Source organism: Acanthaster planci, unplaced genomic scaffold (assembly GCF_054643075.1).
Source record: "Acanthaster planci isolate LZ-2023a unplaced genomic scaffold, COTS_SCS Contig165, whole genome shotgun sequence".
Classification (NCBI taxonomy): domain Eukaryota; kingdom Metazoa; phylum Echinodermata; class Asteroidea; order Valvatida; family Acanthasteridae; genus Acanthaster; species Acanthaster planci.
Genome location: NW_028257786.1, coordinates 25,572 through 43,532, shown reverse-complemented (window position 1 = coordinate 43,532; position 17,961 = coordinate 25,572). Strand labels below are relative to the sequence as shown.

The 17,961-nt window shown below is 42.2% G+C and overlaps 1 pseudogene across 1 annotated transcript; it reads left to right on the top strand.

Annotated features, from left to right (window-relative positions):
* Window positions 1-11,006: 11,006 nt before the first annotated feature.
* On the top strand, window positions 11,007-17,328 carry LOC110988269 (UDP-glucuronosyltransferase 2C1-like; annotated as a pseudogene). The gene is made up of 6 exons (XR_015424128.1): window positions 11,007-11,362; window positions 11,913-12,077; window positions 12,838-13,610; window positions 13,848-14,070; window positions 15,691-15,916; window positions 17,047-17,328. The product of XR_015424128.1 is annotated as a UDP-glucuronosyltransferase 2C1-like (transcript).
* The last annotated feature ends 633 nt before the right edge of the window (window positions 17,329-17,961 follow it).

The window sequence follows — 17,961 nt, the reverse complement described above, 5'->3', positions numbered from 1 at the left end:
CCGCAAAATATACCCAGGTACGCCATTTTCTTTGCAAATAAGGAGCAGCATGATATAGAAATGTTCCGTTTCAGTGTTAGATAAACATTAATATGCAAGGCAAACCTTTGCAAACGGCTGCCTCCAGAATCCTGCGGTGTGTTCACTCCCCAACCCTGGATGATTGGCACATGAATTAGTAAACATTGCATGTATATTTACAAAATGCTACCACGTGTGGCAATGACCAAAATGCAGTCTTCAGTCATTGCAAAAATTATTGTAATCGCAATGAATTATGAACCACTTATCCATGAATTATCATTAACCAGAACCACTCATCTTCCCAGATGGTTATGCTGTCCAATTATTTTTTTAATAAAATGCATTAGATGAAGACCCCAATTTTGTCATTCATTTTGTGAATTTTCCTGGGTGCACTGGACTGCAGATGGTTAAGCTGTCAGCATTATTATAACACGTGCATCATAAGACAACAAATGATATTTAATTTTTGGCATTTCAACTGCCGGTCTTGCAACACTAAATGTCTATGGGGTTATAATACGAATTTCTATTTTGGCGAGGGCGTTAAATAAATTGAAAGCTACACATAGCTTTTATGGGAAGCGTAAGGTCATTTTTATTACTGCGGGAGAATAACACACAATGTGTTTTTCTGACGAAGAAATAGGGATTCGTATTGCCATTAAGCCTGGTCCCTGTAATGTAAGAGCCGTCTGTGGGAAATCTATTTAATGTAATGCCCTTGTTTTGTTTCTACACAGGTGGGCACTCAAATTAATATGCGCGATCGATGCAGCTTTGCTCAGACAGACAATGTTTGGCACGGGACTATAGACCATCCAAGGTCGCGTATCAGATAAGACGACAAGCTGATTGACTCGAGACTAGCTGGACGCAATTGGCGACGGGAAGTGTTGTACATATGGAGAATTTGCAAGTGTAGGAAGAACGCCCCTGTCGACGAATATGGACGGGGGTTGAGGCGGGTGCTATGCGCTTGCGCAGATGCGGCAGCTGGACATGTTAGAAAAAACGGCGGAAAACACAGCTGAACCAACGGCTCTAGGCCTATAGGAGACGGACTCATTTACGTCGTTGCGTTATGGAAAAGAGAAAGCTTCATATACTTCCTTCAGAGAGAAACTGACGCGGTTAGAATGACTTTTACCATAGCGGACCAGTGGAAAACATTTGCCCCTTTCAATTCGTTATCTTTGACGTTACACGATGCTTTACCGATAAATCCTATATTAACCTCGCGGACAAAAGAATAACGGTTACGAACCACGGAGGTTGAAATGTAAATTTTCCCCGAAAATTGGCTCAAAACATGACATTCCAGTTTCTTTAGGTCGAGCAGCTTCGTATGCTCTTCCCGACAGAAAAACAATAAATAAACATATATTGGAGTGTGCGTGCAGGTTCTTCCCAGAAAAGTTCATGATATTCCCCAAATTAGAGCGTTTGAAGCACCAGACTGATTACTCATATTATTCATGATTTATCGGACCCATGAGAATTCGCTCAATTTTAGGGCTGTGTAACTGAGAGCACGCAGACAGAATCACAGATGCACACTTCAACATAAAGGCTTACAGCCTTAAGAATTACGAAGACTAATTTTATCTGCAGGGGTTGTTAATAGAGCAAGTTCACCAGTCCAAATGTTTATTTATATCTTTCAGCACCATGATGCGTTACAGAAAGATGAAATCGAGCTTTCCGTTCGTCACCTTCGACACTATTTTGCAATAATGTCGAAAGCGCTTTTTTTTTCTCCAATTGGACGCTGTACAGTTGGCACACCAGGACAGAGTGTTGATAAAGCAGAATTATGCGGGCCCCAACCTTTTCGACAATTACTACCAGTAATTATTTTTGCACCACTAATCACACGGTATGGAGAGCATGTTCAAGCCCTATGTTACAGACGAGTCTAGAAGTTGTTAAATCTCTTAACTCACTTGTCTTGATTTAGAGTGGTTCGTTTCTCTTTATATTGCCTGTTCGGGCCAACTTACGTGTTCAATCAAATCGGTGAAATGTGCGAAAAACCTTCCAAAGAGATTATGCTCTTACCTCCTACCTTTAATAAATTCCCCTGTTTCCCTGTGCTATCTCGCTCGAAGGTCTCCGTCAGGAAATGATGTTTCATCTGCAAGGAAGAATACCACTCCTAGGACGATGGGTAAACAATTTCAACGACGTGGGGAACGACAACCGGCAATATAGCATCAGAGCTGCTGTCTGAACAAACACGTCACACGCCATGCACGCGGGAAGAGGCAGAACCTTGTAACTGCTTTAAAGCCTTGTGGGGGAATTGTTTCTTTCCAAGGCACCCTTCCCTCAGTCCACAAGGACTACAACAGATCTCTTGTGTGGTTCTCAGACTCTGTTACGATTTAACAGTCAGCTACATTGGCCAGTTGCACACACCAATGAGAGAAATTCCTCCTTCGTGGGCGTCGCAAAACTAATTTGAACAGGTGAAAGTGGCCTTGCTAACGCTGTTACTGGAAAGATTCCAAGTGGGGTGAAGCGTCACAACCAACCACACCGTTTAACCACGCCCCTCTTCTGTTGGGCTCCGGAAATTGTCTGGAATTTTATGCGTTTGGTTTCGTTGTAGTGGTGAAAACTAGAATGAAATTTCTGGCAAGACATCCATGGGTGCTCAGATTTTTAAAGGTGCACAGAATATAAATTAATTTAGGCTTGTGCATGGCATGTGTATATTTTTCCAAATTTCAAGGGAGGAACCTAGTGGGCATGGAATTCCAGGGAGGGGCATGTGTACCCTCTCCTCCCCCTCCCCATAGTTATACTTTTAGTCCGTAGAATCCAACTTACAAGAAGCTAATTTGATTGTAAGAACTAAGGACATATGTGTAGGTGCATTATCGCATGCAATATATTTTATCCATGTTGATCAGTTGGAAGACATTTCACTCATAAGAAGACAGCACAGGTAGGCGTCCAATGCAAGCTAAAGATAGGCCTGTACCAATTTCGGTAACTTATCGCCCAACACAAGCGAAGACGAGAAAACTAAATTTGTTTACAATATGCATCATCCATTGTCAATGAAAACCGCATTTTATGTCTCTCCCGATTTGGGTTATTGGTTGATATGTTGGAAATCTTGCATAATGTAATAACTTTATCTGTCATGTCATGTGCCTCATTGCACTACACCTCTGATCCCCCCCCAAAAAAAATATGCAGGAAATATTTTTAATATGGATCAATGCGTTATCATTATTCAAAGTATGTGATATGTACAGTTACTCAAGAAATGAATAGCGAACGAATTGAAAACAAGGACACAAAGAAGTAACTGGTTATCCGTCATGATTTCCATCAGTCAAGCCCATCCACCTACGTCCAACGGACTCCCCCGAGCTATATTTACTAAATATTGGACGTTCTTACATTCTCATTTTCAGAGCTACTGTCTCTAGAAAAGATTTTGCTCGTTCCGTCGTGTATACCCGAGAATTATTACCGAGATCTCGAACAGACCACTAGACAAATTACTCATCGGAATATTCTGTTACTTTCATTTCACAAGTAGCAGAGCTGGATAACACGAAGAGAACGGCTTAAGTCAGTCCTGACTGTACAACCAAATATTACAAAATACATTTTCTTTGGTATAACTTATACGGTTTTCTTACCTTTATGGTCAACCGATGTCATGAAGCGCATTCGAAATTCACGCTGAACACGTCCCTTGGAAGAAAGGGGGATCTTGTCGGATAAAATCTGCAGCGCAGCGCTAGTGATTCAATTTAGTTCAATAAGTCCACTGGGAGTATTAGAGATGAAAATTAATGGGATAAATGCTACTTGGCAGATTGATAAGGGTTGGAGGCAAACTATTACCGAATCAGCAATAATGTAGGAGGGTGATTTGTAGCAGATGAAAGCTGAGTGGTTGCGGAATACTCGGAATCTTTTAAGCCGTTTTGGAGGGGGAAACCGGCTGCGTTCTCAATGAAGGGATAAAACAGCCGTGAAAGCCGCTCCTCGGTCTTGATAGCAATTGGAATGATTTCTTGCATCCTTAAGCCCTGTCAGTACACGGGGGATCTTCGGTGCATTTCGTCTCGTCAAGAGACGAAACCTACGTTAGTTTTCTCACCTAGTTCATTGTTTGCTTGTTTTTTTTCTCAAAGAGCGGGTTGACGAATGCAACATTTTTTCTTTATTGGTTAGGGTTTTTCACACTTAAAGGCTTTTTCCCGATTGAGCTGAATTTAAAGGGAAATGCAGTTGGCGTCAGCTTCATCGCGGTCGCTATGCAATTTTCTGTTTACTCCGGGATTTCGGGTCTGCAGATCCCATCACATTGAGTACCTTGACTGCCACTTCTAGCAACTTACAATTAATCCGCCTCCCAAGTTGAGGCTAAATTTGTTCAGGGCACATTTCCAACTCGTCAGATAAGAAGTCAAAAGGGTGTGTGTATGTCGCAATGCCCCTGGTCATTGTGCAAAAGAACGTGATAGAACTTTTCAGTGAGTCGATTTTGGATCGCTTCATGCCAATAAACTAGCCGTGGATTTTTCCAAAGTAGCTCAAGTAATCGACAAAATGTCTGTTTGCTTTCGAGCGTTGCTCCTCTATCTGAGACGACCTTGTTTCTCAGGCGTGATCTGCATTCTCAAGAAGCTTTCTTTGGCCCTTCGGCGACGTTTGAATCGAAACGTCGCTGCTTTGAAAACAGCAGAATCATTTAAAGAAAACAGTATTATTCGATTTACCTTTCTTTTCGTTGGGTATCTTCTTCTTAAAGAGTTGAATATTATTGACAATTGACTATTCCAGAACTGTCGTGAGTGAGCATACGGTTACAGGATGCCTTTGAGGTACGCTCCGTGCCCTAATTTCGGCATCACATTTGTGGTCAGGCTAAAATAAAAATAAATTAAAAACTAGAATTTGCTGACTTTCATTTCTCAATAACTCCTGATATATTTTAAAACAGTTTTTGGCCCTAACAATTCCTCTCCATCTACGATTTCGCGGGGGAATAAACAACGTTTCATTTTCGCACGGAGTTCTATTGATTTCAAAAGCATGCAAGAATGAATGGACCAACTATTTCTCCAAAAGATTCCCTTTTTGGCGAATATCTGATTTCATCTTTTTTTTTCTTCAATGAAGAGGTCATCTGATACATCGTCTGCATGAAATGAATCAGCGCCGAACATCAGAGCATCGGCGCAGTTCAGTGCCATCCCATGAAATGCAGAGCAAATCAGCGCGCCAAAAATACCACCCCTTTAAGGCTTTGCTAAATGACAACAAGTCAAAAGGCAAATAAAGTCCATTTCGAGCACCAATGCTTTTGTAGGCCTACGGATGGTCTTCATCCACGTGCCATCTGACTACGAATATTTTGCTTAGATTTTTCATAGTGCCCGACAGGAGGGGGGAAAAGGCTTTTGCCAATTGTGTGGATGAAAGCGTCAAAACGTTTTTGGATGGAACATCCCGTCTCACTTCGCCCCCACTGTGGTGACACGAACCGATGAAAGGTTAGCTAATTTGACACTTTGATTTGATTACTTTAAGTGAGTATTTTACTGATCCCTAGGCCCAATTGCCTCACCAGTAGAGAGGGATACAGCCCGTGGCGCCATCATTATGAGCAAACTGATGACACTCGTCGCGAAAATCAAGTTGACATGTTATGCACTGGTCAGCTATAGTCAAGGTCAGTGCGGTACCACTTTAAAGGATCCGAAATTTTAATGGTATTCCAAAATGGGCCTAAGCAATCCTGTTAAGAAATATCAAATGATAAAGAGGCCGACCAGAATCAACATGGAAATGCTGTTTAGGAAGCATTTCCCTGTCTGAGAATTGTCTCTTATGTCCTTGTGTAGCCAAATTTGAACAAAGCAAAAGAAAACAGTGCGGTTTACATTAACGAAAACATTGGAGGTAGCTCACTCCTCCAAAATTGCAGATGACGTGCGTTCTCCTCCTAAAATATACCTATACTTACAATCCTCCGCAATCTGACGTTCATTTTCATTTAAACTTTAACTTGTTTTGTTTAAGGGCATGCCTAACACAAACTTTGCTTTTATGGTGTTGCCACCTCTTTTGGCATAAATATGTCTTCTAGACTTGTCTTATTATTATTATTTCTGCCACGGGAGGAAATAAATGTGTGTGTGAAATGAAATGACTTCGGCTTGCGCGGCTTCATGCTGGTACCTTGCGTTGCGTGGATGCGTGACTAGGATAAACAGCGCCCTCGATATGTCATCATCATCATTTCATCTCAGGTTGCACTACACTAAATACGCTCCCATAGAAAACAGTGCAAAACCGGACCAAAATAGCGCCGCCTGTTGACTCTCGTGAAGAGGTTGGCCTCCGTTTTTTTTTACTGGAAATCAAAAATATGGTCAGAAGATCACTTTTCGTTTCATTTTCATGAGGGTTAGCAACGAAAATCTTTTTATTCGCCTTTCAAGGAAGATACCCCTAAAACAACAGTAAAACTAAGCGCAAATTTCTGAATGTAACTGCCCCCCTCTATCCAAAATAGGCCCGCAATATGGGGCTTTTTTTTTAAAGAAATACCTCAAACTGGAAACTGTCAGTCCAAAATTCGGGATTTATAGAAATATTTCTATGATGCCTCCTGATTATGGCATGTCTTATTGTAAAAACCTCATGGGATTACAAAATGTTAATGAGCTCGCGCGCAGAAATACAACCATTTGGTGGAGTATACCCTTCAACCCTTATTTCCACCCTGCAAAGTTAACACAGAGGTCCAGTATACGACAAGATATGTGTTAAACTGCAAAAATATAATTACAACACGAGTGAAAAGGGGGAATAACCGAGGCATTATCAAATTAATTGGAGAATAGGTGTTCAGTTGACCGAAACTCGTAAGTTGACGCATGGTTCTTATTACTACCGCTCCGAGTGGAACAAAAGAGGGAGTGCTTTTTTGTACTCACTGATCTCCATACAATGGAGATCAATGTACTCATATCACCACATAGGCGCGTAAGTATATGCGATTCGACGCAGAGCACGTTAAGTGCGCATAAATTTATCCGTCACAAAGGCGGATGCGCCATGATTCGCAGGCTCCCATTGGACGATTGCAGATGTTGCGCGTTAACTTCTGGTACCATGGTTCCACGGCGACCAATGCATGTAACCCTATGTGCAGTGCATGTTTGCAGTGGGCGTGGTTTCAACTGAAGTGACGTCACACTTACAAACCGGATTGCGGCGAGTGTGGTCTTTGCACACACACAGAACGCGTGCAAGAACCCGCTTGTAGGCCTAACCAGATAGAAAATTTGGGGTATTTCTTTCATAAAAAGCCCCAAATTGTGGACCTGTTTTGGATAGAGGGGGGCAGTTACATTCAGAAATGAGCGCTTAGTTTTACTGCTGTTTTAGGGGTATCTTCCTTGAAAGGCGAATAAAAAAAGATTTTCGTCGCTAACCCTCATGAAATTGAAACGGAAAGTGATCTTATGACCATAATCTTGATTTCCAGTAAAAAAAACGGAGGCCAACCTCTTCACGAGAGTCAACAGGCGGCGCTACTTCGGTCCGATTTTGCACTGTTTTCTATCTGCTCGTATTTGGTGTAATGCAACCTGTGATGAAGTGATGATGACATATTGGGGGCGCTGTTTATCCTAGTCATGCATCAACGCAAAGCAACGTAGCAGCACGAAGCCGCGGAAGCCGAAGTCCGTTTTTTTTATGCACATAAGGCGTAAACTGGATAGCTTAACTAAAAATATATGGGGCCGGTCGAGTAGCGTCTGACTTGGGTTGGTAACATGTCATTTTTTGCAAGTCCAATTAGTCAAGTCACAAGTCATTTTTTTGCAAGTCCAATTAGTCAAGCCATAAGTCATTTTTTGCAAGACCAAGTCAAGTCACAAAAATAGCAGCTCCAGTCAGACTCGAGTCCAAGTGACATGACTGGAGTCAGCAACTCTGTCTGTTGAATAAGACGCGTGCGGTTATGGACAGAACTTTGCACTTGTATTAATTTTAATTGAGAATGTTTGGTTGTCTGAGGGCGCTGTCCTTCTAAGCCAGAAGGTGCGCAGTTCTCAGAATTAGTTGTTTTCCAATCTGTCTGTAGTTGAGCCATGCAACGGTACATCAAGTCACATCATGCTACATGGTACCTGCTTTTAAATTAGAAACACCTTATTTGTGACACGCGTTGACAAATCACAGATAAAGATCACTTCAATCATGATCATCAAACTGAGCTTTTTGTGTGGACAATCCCTGTGACAGTTGGCGGTTACACATACGTGTAGAACAATGGCACTAAAGGGCCACCATATAGCCACAGCCACAGCTCTATGAATGGCACATGCTTATGTACATCTGTAGCTGATTATTTTAAACGAATGTTTCCCTAACATTCGAGCAAGGTCGTCCCATTTCGTATGCATGTCTTCTCAATGGCTCAATCGATGAATAAATTCAACTAAATTAAAAAAAATCGTTCCTTACTTCAGTCAGTATTGAGTGAGTTGAAAGCTCTGGAGCAGCGGTTCTCATGCACACTGGGTACGGGTAAAATCCGATTAAAAAAATCATGGCAAATTTCTTGTGCAGCGCATACACGTACGCGTTTGCGTTTTTTGGCACAGAACAAAATGAAGCGCTCATTCACTAATTGTTAAGGTTGTTTTCGTGTCGGCTTTGTTGGCGTATCTTTCAGAATACAGCCGCAGATATGCAAAGAGCCGTACAAAGTTTCGGGGTTTCCATTGGTTTGTGCACAAAATTGGGACGTGCCTGCCCCCAGCAGGACATCACCTTGTACATAAGTCAGCGCTCTAGTTTTATACATAGCTCTATGATGTACAATGTAACAAGAATAGTAGACAGTTTTGGCATCTAGGTTAATTTTTCGTGCTCGTACGCGGATATCCGCATGATACGACAAGTCTGTGCGTGATGATGCATGCTGCAACGTTGCAACATTGGTGGCGCTGATTTCATTAAAAACAAATTTTATGAATATGGAACGAATGTTATAAATATAGAACGAATATAAAACTGTAAAAACGGATCTGAAAATATATAACCAAACTTGTAGAAATAAATGACCCAGGACAAATAAAAATAAAACCAAATCTAATAAATTTAAGACGAAAACTGTAAATATAGAACAAAAATAAAACTATATTAAACGAATCTTAAAATATAGAGCCAAACTTGTGGAAATGTATTATCAAAAACAGGTAAACATAAAACGCAAACCAATAAATATACGACGAAAGTAATACATGTAGAACGAAAATAAAACTTGATGGAACGAATCTGAAAATATAAAACCAAACTTGCTCAAAATTAATGTATCAGCAAAGCTTATAAATCTAAAACCTTAAGAAACTGTTACTGTCCGTCAGCTGTCAGTCATCACATCCGATAGAGGTGATCCAAAAACATGACTTAAGGACTTCTGACTTGCCAAATTCATTTGTGACTTGGATTTACTCGTACCTCTTCTTTTTTGATATCTCCATTGAATGCTGCTGCATTGGCATTTGGAAGATTTTGCATCTAGGGTAAATGTTCATGTACTGACAAGACTCCATTACACGTACATGTATATGTACATGATTATGTCCATATACATGTACATGTACATTTAGACAGCAGTTACAGGCTGTATGTGCATGTGGTGCTTCTACTCTGTCAATATTATTTACAAACAATAAAATTTATGCTAGGTATTATAGGGAATGCCAAAAAATACACAGTCCCACACACTTGTACATTTGTCCTGGTAGTTGTTATTGCATAAGACTAATTACCGGTAGATATACATGCATGTTCACCACCACGCTTTGTGTAGCAAGTTAGCGCACCACTTGCAACGCATGATGTTACACGAGGCTGTCTGAGTGGTTGTGTGCATGTACATCGGTACCAGTTCATGTGGCACATGGCTACGAATGCACGGACCAGAAGAGGTTTACTACTCGCAGACGTCTGAGATTTTTATAAGTGTTTTCTTGCACACCAGGTGCCCACAAAAACTACAGGTACCGGCACCTTGCTCTCATGTGCATGGTATGCCTGATGGTGCATGGCATGCCTGATGGTGCATGCATAATTTTGTCTCGGGATTCGAGCAGAATGCCAGCCACTTTCCCATCAAATGGTAATCAGCACGGGAAGCTGCAATAAGACGGTACTGGTTGGTGCCATGTGAAACACAGTCACTTAGGACATGAACTTTAGATTCGGAAGTCAGCCACGATAATTAGGTGGCTATTTCAGAATGTGCTTTTTTTGAACATTTTTTGGAACATCTTTCCCTTTTGAGTTGTAGCTCATTTTTTCCCCTGCCAATATTTTGTAAATATACGTACAGTATCTTAGCATTTATCTCAGTATGTTTGGGTGAATGCTAATTTATATAATGATTGAGAATGTTAGTTCGTACAAATCATTTGTTCACCTCTATAGTTCTTTATCTCGATTGTTTTGGGAAGCTGCTTAGTAGTTACACATGTAGATGCCCACGGTGTTCTTTAGCGATTAACAAGATGGCTGAATCATTACAAACCAACTTTGGAGAAATAATTCCTGTTTGCTGTGAGTGGGGTAAAATATTGAAAAGACCGGTGCCCCCAATATTTGCGTGGTCTGTCCATTTTCAGAAGAATTTTACATGGTGCTACCACAGACTTCATCAAATTTCTACCATGCAGACCTTTAAAATACCTCTTTCCATCATCATTTGTGCTAGCCCGTTTTCAATTTTCTCTGTCTGTTTTCACTCCTTGAGATGTTGTTGGTCACCCTTAGGCCTGTCAAATCACAAATAATGTAAACTTTGCCTGTCTCTATTCAATCAGCATGAAGATCTTAAGAAAGGAAGTCTTGTGTTTAAAGGCAGAAAGAAAACTGATGAAGGCCTAATAGATGAAGTTTCTCAGCGGGAGATTTACTAGTACTTGAGCGAGATGGCGCACTTGGCAGAAATTTACCCTCAGTTCTCTGCGCGTCATTAGCTGTGACTGCGTGTGACGTATTTCCTTCACTAAAATCTGTGCAATGCCATCAAACCTTCCCATCGCCCTGTTCGGGCGCTGGACGACGAGCGAAGTTGGATTATTATGTCAACATGTTGTTACGGCATGACCAGCGCGTGCACCGTGCATAATACCACGGTATTGCTTGCCACCGAGAGTGTTAATTTGGTGTTGTTAGGCTTCATAAGCAGTGAGATGTGTGATTAGCTTTAGCACTACGGCATGCTGCGGGTATTGCAAAGATACGAAGTACACAAGATCGAGTTGGTCAGCAGCAAAGGGTAAATTTATTTTGAATTGTGTTTTACATTAATTAAATCGTAATATTTCAAAAATAAAAAATATCCAATTCAATTCAGGCGTGGTCTTAGCAAGACAAGGGCAACTGTCGCATAATGGCAAAAAATTTGCTTGAAATTGAGACCGAAAGTCGATTCTGGTGACTGCATGGCTGCCAAACATTGAACATCACAGAATATCGAATAAAGGGTTTGCATTACTGCTGCCTCCACGCCAGTGCGTTTGTTGCATAAGGAAGTTTCCCTGTGGAACAAAGAAACTGCCCTGCAAGATCGCAGCCACGCAAAGCCTCTCTTGAATAGAAATCAATCATTAAAAGAAACAGTAAGCATATATACCAGCAAGATGAGTTTGTGATACAACAGACATGGATGTTATTATCTTGGTACCTGGGTGGGACCTTTATTTCGACAGAAATCTTTCCTATCATTTTGGTTCTATTTGCAAAATGTGCTGTCCCCGTCGAATCCCCGCCACTCCTATTAAAGAGATCAGCTAATCCTATAATATCTTGTACATTCCCTGTGACAGCGAGCGTTATCGGGTGCTATTCCGAGAAAATCATGAAACATCTAGTAATAATCTACTTGGCGGTCGTAATGATCTTCGCACACCTGTCAACTGCAGACGGCAAGGAAATTTTAATAATGGACTCGTTCATTGGTGGAAGCCATTACATGTATCTGAGTCTTTTAGGTAAGAGTTCAGAAATTCTTCATGATATTCTCCTTAGTTTAGAAACGGCAGGAGTATAACTTGCGCGCAAATAAGCAAGAACACACTCCTGATCAAGCGGTGATGAGTGTATGACGTGGTTCATGCAGGCGGAAGATAGGTCAATACACTACCAGACATTAGACACATGCAAACGCAGCCCAAGAAGGGAATAAATGCTCGACGTGAGCAGGCACTCGAGAGTAAAAGTGTGACTATGGCGCTGTAGAAAAATGCACAAGCCCAAAATCACAGTAGGCCTACATGGTATCAGTGTAATTTTAGAATTTCACAGTATTAACAGTAACATTACTCTCATCATAGGCTGCATCCGAATCTGTTGTCTAGAGCTAGGTCTATCTCTTTACTCCATTGAAAGTATGTGGAGACGCGCAGACAATAGACCTAGCCGTAGCTCTGGAAGCCTGTTTCGGACACGGCCACAGTATCAAATATTCCAGCTACCTTGAAGCGTGTTTTCTGGGATTGCCACAAATTCCTATGAGAAAGTGGTTTTATTGTCAGTGTTGAGAGGAGGCTAGTCTTCATGCCTCATGAAAGCTTCCCCTATCGCCCCCTTTGGAAAAACGTATCCTGAACAGCTGCGACTATGGAGTAAAAAATTACATCTGGGCGCTTCTATCCGCATAATATGCTGATTTATTTTGTTTATGTGCGTAAAAAGCCTGGTATAGGCCTTAATAAAGATTCTGATGATATTAATGATGACTGTTTCGCCTAGGTAAGGAGCTTGCTGAGAAAGGCCATAACATCTCGATGCTGGTGGGCGATTGTGTGTGGAAAAGAATATACAATGGCAAGAGGCCGGAAGCAATCTTAAATGTTCAAAGCATTCCATGTGCGATTTCCGCCGAAGAAACAGATAGGTTGTTCAATTACTTCGCCCGTAAGACCCTCACAGGAGAGATGTCGTCCTTCTTATGGGTTACTAAGCTTTGGTTAGGCCTTCTGGATGACCCAGAAATAAATATCATGACAAATTTGAGTCAGACTATGATCAAGGCCTTCCTCTCTCCCGAGTATCTGATTCCGTCGTTGAAAGCAGCCAAGTACGACCTCGTAGTATGCGACCTGATGTCACCCATGTGCTCGATCATGGCACACGATATTCTTAATGTACCGTACGTGAACATTGCCACCGGTGGGCCCCTGGGTACGCGTTACACCCGTTGGTCTAACACCCCTTCCCCGCTAAGTTACGTCCCGGAATACCTCACGCACTTCACGGACTCGATGACCTACCTGCAACGCGTCGAGAACGTCATAATGCACGCGCTGTCTGTTATCGTGCACGACATTGGCAGGCATTATGGGATAGATGCCCAGAGGAAAGAGATGGGATATCGTAAAGAGACTTCGATGCTTGGAATTTGGCGGAACTCGGCCCTCTTCATCATGAACTGGGATTTCATTCTAGAATACCCTCGTCCCACGCAGCCCAACGTGATTTTTGCAGGTGGTGTGACTGTGAGATCCGCCAAACCGTTAACTCCGGTAAGTTGCATATATTTTGATAGATAAGTAATGAAAATGGAAAAGCAATTTGAGTTCCGCTATTTAAAGTGCACGCAATTCAAGCCAAGTCAAACGCTAAATGGCGACCTGCGCCAAGAAATTTTCATTTACATGCCCAACTGCTTTGGCCTTGAAAGAGAAGAAAAGGGATAAAGCCAGAGAGAAAATAACTATACCCCTGTATTTATACGCTTTCCAACGCCATTCCTTGGCAAGGATTTCGAAGAGTTTGTACAAGGTTCGGGAGACGATGGTGTTGTTGTGTTCTCCGTCAGCACCTTGACGAACTTCATGGACGACGACATGGCGGACATGATCGCCACTGCCCTGGCCAGGGTGCCGCTGCGTGTCATCTGGAAGTTCGTTGGGCAGCGGAGACCGTCAACTCTGGGCAACAACACGCTGTTGGCTGGCTGGCTGCCTCAGGGAGATTTACTAGGTAAAGTGCAATGCATATCCAACCGTTGAATAGGTTCGGGTTGGTTGGGATTAAGGTGGGCCTGCAAGGCTAGATCAACCCTATCCAGTTCGTAAGTGTGACGTCACTTCAGTTTAAACCACGCCCACTGCGCACAGACTTACATGGAACCAAGGAACCAGAATTTAATGCCCAACTTTACTGTCCTTCCCATATTTGGGGGTCGTTTGTACCCAACTCCGGGGGGAAGAGGTTGCCATTCAGATCTCTGACACTAGAGCACCATAATATAGAGAGTAGCACCAACTGCTGACTTTGGAACCAAAATGGCTGTTCAATATGAAGTACAGCTATCGTGTACAGTTTTTTATCCACGTTCACTGACGCATAATCTACCATTTTAGTTTCAACTCTCTCTCTATAATCAGCTCAGCTTAGACAAGGAAAATTGTTATTGGAACTTAGCAGGAAAATGGATGCATCCATGGTTTACACATCCACCTAATTCCATCCGAATATACTGAAATTAAGCTCATCGTTTGTCACTCAGTAGATGATAACCCCTTTTCTCTGTGACCAAATAAAATTACTATAGCAGACCAGCCCTAGGTCAGTGGGACGGTAGGAGGAAGGAGGAAGGGTCCCCTAATTAAAGTGGACGAGCACTCTCAATATGCCAAAGAAACAGATACAAGCCTACTCAAATGACATGAATCTCCTTTAACCATGATTTATTCTCAAATAGTAGTAAGTGCACAAATAGCAGGATGGCACGGCAAGAGATGATATAATGCAATAGACCTACACTATACAATTAGCAGTCGTCTTTGGAAATGATCATACAAAATATACCTACAACAATTTCTGAAGGAGATACTCTTCTCCGTGAGTTACATTAGGAGCATGGTCGGAGCCACGCTCTCTACAAAATCGCAGGAAACTATAGAGAGAATTTGGTGCGGCAGAAAGGGACCACGTTACGTAGACGGAAAGCGCCAAAAGTAAAAACATCATGTTACCTCTGTAACTTAAATATGTAAAAGAAGTATTGGAAGGATGATGGCGCCCTTACGCAGGCACTGTTCCCAACATTAGTAAAACCAAAAAGAACTCCTTTTGAGCAACGTTGGTTCACTTTTGCCCGTTATGTGTTAACTGCAACTGAACCCAATCAACCTACTTGGAACCATTTCGACTGCCACTGCGATTGCTCTGGGTTCACTTGGAACTAAAGCACGGACTTGATTATGCCATTCGAAACTGCAACGCTGAGTCTTGGAAAATAAAAATTACTCGAAAAAAGGAGCAGTTAAACAGCGACGACGGTTGGAACGGCTCGATTTAGGACATGAACCAAAATAATTTCAGCCGTTCGTGCAGAAAAATGCATTTCGTGAATGAAGTCTCCCATTTTTGCCAGGCGAATCGGAATATTTTGAGTGATGACGTTCTAATTCCATGTTTAAATAGGGATGCACCATCGCCGTCGAAACATGATCAGTACGACCGCAAGACTCTAGTGTACCATAAATGCTGCCATCGGCATCAACGTGTCAATAAAGTCATCTCCACTACCTGTATACAAAAATTGTTCGTAAGACGACCATTCATTAAAAAGCCTTCCCTTTTTTCCCAAACAAGGGCATAACAAAACCAAGTTGTTCATTTATCATGGAGGAATCAACGGCGCCTTCGAGGCCATCTACCACGGCGTACCAGTGGTGGGGATACCATTATTTGCGGATCAGGTCGACAACCTCCTGCGTCTGTGGAGCCTCGGTATGGCAGAGTACGTGACAGGCGGAATACGTGAGGTCAACAGTGATACGCTGTACCAGCTCATCATGAAAGTGGTATCTAATCCGAGGTAATTAATACATGTAGTCAACTTCAGATGCTATAGACAAATGATACGCCATTCCGAGGGCACTATTCACTCACGCAGCTGTCTCAACTTGAGCACGCACGCGCACTTCGGCAATTGGCTATCCGGTTCGTAAGTGTGACGTCACTTCAGTTTAAACCACGCCCATTGCACATGCAGAGCACATAGGGTTACATGCATTGATCGCCGTTTACATGGAACCATGGAAGTGGAAGTTAACGAGCAACTTCAGCGATTGCCAAAATGGGATCCTGCAAATCATGATGCGTCCGCTTTTGTAACGAAGTCACTTAAGAACCAGGTAGAGTACGAAGTGTGACGTCATTTGGAACCAGGTTAAGGGAGCCTTTACACAATTTTTACGTACGTTTTTGGATGCGTTACGTACATGATGCGTTCATGTGTTTCACTTTCACAGACACAAAAATTGACTCTATTAACATAACACATGTGTACGTTGCGTTTAGCCGTCAAAATCGCTCCAGGAGCGATTTTGACTGACACGCAAGGCTTGGCACAAGTGTTGGCGCAAGTATACATGAAAAGGCGCCTAATTAATGCGCTGGTTCTCGCGTTAGACGTACACATAGGTGTGCTAGACGTAATCCCTTGGGCACTCTATATGGTTGATTTCTCTGCAGGACTACTAGGAAGGGCGCAGATATTATGAACTGCCTTGTCGCCAACCAATTATAAGGTGCACTCATGGTCGACAGATGTCAACCACAATGTGCATATATTCACATCGCTTGTCCACAAGAACAAAATGCACCTATAGCAATGACAGATGATAAATGCTTTAAAGCAAGTTGCGTGTTCGTGCTTATTGCTTTTTCACTGTCACCGCAGCTTACATTTCAACGGTTAAAGAACTTCCACGTCGACAGCTTATGATTCATTTGAGAACCTTTGAAGAAACCAAACTTTAGCCAAACAAACCATTTTTGATGTGTTTTTCTGTCCTGCTTAGGTTTTTGCGGACATTCACATGACAGAGGAATTAATTACTTTTGCAATATGCAGAAAGAGTCAAATTTCATTTTAAAAATACAAGTTGGCCCGTTTCAAACCAAACTGCAAACCGTGCTCTGAAATTTTGATCTTTTAAACAGCTACAAACGTCACGCAGTGGCAGCATCAGAGAGGTACAGGGCCCAGCCGCAAAAGCCATTGGAAAAAGCCACTTTCTGGATCAACCACGTTCTCAACCACGGCGCCGAGCACCTACGGACGAAGGGCAGAGAGCTGTCATGGATTCAGTATCACATGCTGGATGTAGCGGGTGTGTGTTAGCCATTCCATTCGTGCTCTTCATCTGGGGCGTACGTTTCTGTTTATCAGCATTGTTTTGCCGTGCTAAATCAGCAGGAGAGCAGTATAATACACGCAAATGATGCCATAAGCATTTCCACCGAATAAACGCCACGAAACTTGATGTCAATCAGCACATGTTGTAATTACGAAGCACCGTTCACTGCTGTTCCACGCAGACTCCGTTTCCTGTTTTTCTGCTTAGTGAAGAGTGAGATGACCGTGTATGATTGGTTCCCTTATTCCCTTGCACGTTGTTGTTTAGTTTGCAAAACACACTTTGTCGTTAGTTGAAAAGAATTTTTTTTATTTGAACTCTACACGAAGGCCGCCCTTCCTTACAAGAACAACTTTGAAAAAGACTTCTTTGATTTTTATCTTGCCATTGCGCCGTGTTTTCAAGTCGTTCTATATTTATTACTTTCGTCCTACGCATATCAGTTTCATCCAATATATATTACTTTCGTTCGATATATATCTATTTGCTAATACAGTCATAAAGGGCGCCTTATACAATATGCATCCATTGATTGGGACATTTTTGCATGTATCCAGTCCACTGAGGGCACCGTTCTTACAAAACTGTTACAGTTTCACTTATCAGGCCATGTCGTTATGACGTATGTATGCAAAACAGGGCCCTAGGAAACCACTGGGGTTAGAGACTAACCATAGCCAATTGATTTTGTCGCGGCCTTATACTCTATTGGCCACTT